The 3,466-nt window shown below is 38.3% G+C and overlaps 1 pseudogene; it reads right to left on the reverse strand.

The window, feature by feature from the left end:
• Positions 1 to 1,783: 1,783 nt before the first annotated feature.
• LOC102837063 lies at positions 1,784 to 2,464 on the reverse strand (annotated as a pseudogene).
• Positions 2,465 to 3,466: the final 1,002 nt, after the last annotated feature.

The following is a 3,466-nucleotide window of genomic DNA, read 5'->3' on the forward strand; positions in this document are numbered from 1 at the left end:
AAACTACCAGCCACTCCTGGTAACCTTATACAGGGTCACTATTAATTGGAACTAACTCAACAGCACTTAATAACAATTGCTTGGGTGAAAATTGGACCATATTTGTTAGTTGTTTCCCAGAACTGAAGGGTGGTTGATGGCCACAGTCTCAGGATTCTCTAGTCTCTTTCTGACTAGTAAGCCTAGTCTTTCAAAAATAATTTTGAGGTTTGTCCCATATTGTCTTTCACTCTATCCAAGAACTAGCATGGTCTGCTTGAAATCAGTCGATTATAGTAACTGGACACTGTCTAGTTCTTCTGGTGTCAGAGTTGTGGTAACTGATATTCACATGTCCCTTTGGTCCATTGGAGTAGTTAATTTCCAAGATTCTCCAATTTTCTCCATTTATTACTTGTGCACAAGGAGAGAAAAATAGTTGTACCTTAGATGGTTGCTCATGAGCTTTTAATGTCCCACATGCTACTCACCAATAAGGATGAAGAGCGTTGTCTTTGGGAGCTATGTTATTCCAGTTGACCACAGTATCTCCTGAGACTATTGTCCTCAGCTTCCAGGCCCAGAAACTCATTATCTTAAGATGTTTAATAATATATTAGAAGTTTTCACCGTTTTGCCCCTTGTTTGTTCCACCACACTCATAGATGTATTTACAGGAAAGGTAAATGTTGTTGTAATAATTAGGTGTCATTGAGTTGGCTCCAAGTAATAGTGACCCTATACACAGCAGAAAGGAACACTGTTAGATTCTGTCATCCTCACAATTTTGGTTATGCTTCAGCCCATTGCTGCTGCCACAGTGCTATCTCCTTGAGTGATCTTCCTCTTTTTCAATGAACCTCCATTGTACAAAGTATGATGTTCTTCTCCAGCTACTGGTCCCACCTAATAATATGTCTGAAGTATGAGAGACAAAGTCCTAGCTTCTAAAGAACTTTCTCATTGTACCTCTTCCAACACAGATTTGTTTGTTCTTCTGGCAGATCATGATAATTTTAATATTCTTCAACTCCGTAACTCAAATACGTAAATTCTTCTGTAGTCTTCCTTATTCAGTGTAAAACTTCCACATGCATATGAGGCTATTGAAAATACCATGATTTGGGTCAGAAGCACCTTAATCCTCAAACTGACATCTTTGCTCTGGAACACTTTAAAGAGGTATTGTGTGGTAGACTTACCTAATGCAAGAAATGTTGGATTTCTTGACTGCTGCTTCCATGAATGTTGATATTGGATTCAAGCAAAATGAAGTATTTGACAACTTCAACCTTTTTTCTGTTTATCATTGTTATTTACTGGTCTAGTTATGAGGATTTTTGTTTTCTTTACATTGAGGTGCAATCCATAATGAAGGCCATGATCTTTGATCTTCATCAGTATTTTATGTGGTTTGAGACATATTATGGCTGATGTCAGAAGAATCTTATTTTCAGCAAGCATTTGCATTTCACAGGTTGTTGATTAGTCTTTCTCCAATCCTGATTCCACATTCTTCTTCATATAATCAGATTATTTCCTTAGCATACAAATTGAATAAATATGGTGTGGCACTCACTTTACAGAAAGTCCTGGTATGGCACTGCGGGTTAATGCATTGGACTGCAAGGTCAGTTTAAACCACAAGGTCGGCAGTTCAAGCTCACTAGTCACTCCTTAGAAACCCTATCCAGGCTGCTATGGATCAGAACTGACTTGACAGGAAAAAACAACAACACTCACTGTTTTTTCCTCTTTTTTGTGTTTCAAAGTTTTATTTAAATGCAACCATTCAGGATGAATTTTAAATCTGATTGAAAGCAGTCGTATCTATGGACTGCACATAGTCTTCAAAAGCAGTAATCTGTTCCTGCAGCAAATCTGTGGCAACTTTATCATCTTCAACCACACACTATATTTGTAGTTTTTTTTAAAATTATTGTCTCACTGGAATGAGCTTAGAAGAGCCCCAGATCAAGGAGTCTGTTTGAATGCTGAGAACACACTTTACCAATTTGGCCATGTCTGTCTCATCATCCCAAGGTTTCACATTGAGTAAGATGGAAGATTTGGCAACAAGTGCAGGCTTTTTGACTTTCTTTGACTCATACTGTGCAAGGCGTTCTTCTCTTAATCTCGTTGCTTATTCACTTTCCTCATCATCATCAGATCCAAAGAGATCTATGTCGTTGTCATCTTTACTGTCTGCAGCTCCACTTACTGTAGTGTCTTCCACATTAGTGGGCCCATACTTGCCCCAAATTTTCTTCACCCCTGCCATGCTGACCTTTTCCTTTTCATAAGATTTGATGTGATTATACCAATGTAGGGCATGGCACAATTCGGCAGGTGGCAGGCCCAAGATTGCTTCAAATACTGCCACATCTGTTTGTGATGGCACAAACCACTCGATGTAGCTCTTGTCGGTCAGGTAATCATTGAGCACTTGGATGCCAGTGATGGTTTTCAGTTCTCCAAAACCCATGGTATCAGCTGTATCAGGAGTTAGGTGACAGCAGAAAAAAGGAGGGCAGACAATAAGCACCAAGCACCAACAGAGTGTGGAAAAAGGGAACACTCACCTTTCATGATTTTAAATCAGTGTTCCCTTGTTCTCTTAGAAGGCCTGCCTCTTGGTCTATGTTGAGATTCCTCATAAGCACAATTAAGTGTTCTTTGCAATGTTATCCATATCTTGGTCAGATTCACACAGTTAAAAGTCTTTGCATAGTCAATAAAACACAGGTAAATCACAGGTAAACATCTTTCTGGTATTCTCTGCTTTCAGCCAAGATTCATCTGACATCAGCTATATAATAACTCTCAATCCACTTCTTCTTCTGAATCCAGCTTGAACCTCTGACAGTTCTCTGTCATTGTACTAGTTCAGTCTTTTTGAATTATCTTCAGAAAAATATTACTTGGATTTCAAATTAATGCTATTTTCAATGATTTCTACATTCTGTTGGTCACCTCTCTTTCAGGGGGCACAAATATAGATCTCTTCAACTAGTCAGTTGGCTAGTCATCTGTCTTCCAAATTTCTTGGCATAAATGAAAGAGTGTCTCCAGTGCTGCGTCAGTTTGTTAAAATATTTCAATTTCTATTTCATCTTTTTCTGAGAACTCGCTCTTCACCAAGTCTTCAGTGTTCCTTGGGCTGCTTCATTCAGTACCATTGGCATTTGATCATATGCTACCTTTTGAAATGGTTGAACAACCACCAATTATTTTTGGTACAGTGACTCTATGTAGACCCTCCATGTTCTTTGATGTTTTCTGCATCATTTAATAGTTTCCCCTAGAATCCTTTAATATTATAACCCAAGACTTGAATTTTTTGTTCAGTTCTTTTAGCTTGAGAAATGCTGTGTGTGCTTCCCTTTTCGTTTTCTAACATTGTCTAACATATCCTGTTCATCTGCTTTATATTCTCATTTCTTCCCTTTGTTTAAACATTTGTATGCTGAGGAGCAAGTTTCAGAGT

Source organism: Chrysochloris asiatica, unplaced genomic scaffold (genome assembly GCF_000296735.1).
Source record: "Chrysochloris asiatica unplaced genomic scaffold, ChrAsi1.0 scaffold00402, whole genome shotgun sequence".
Lineage (NCBI taxonomy): Eukaryota > Metazoa > Chordata > Mammalia > Afrosoricida > Chrysochloridae > Chrysochloris > Chrysochloris asiatica.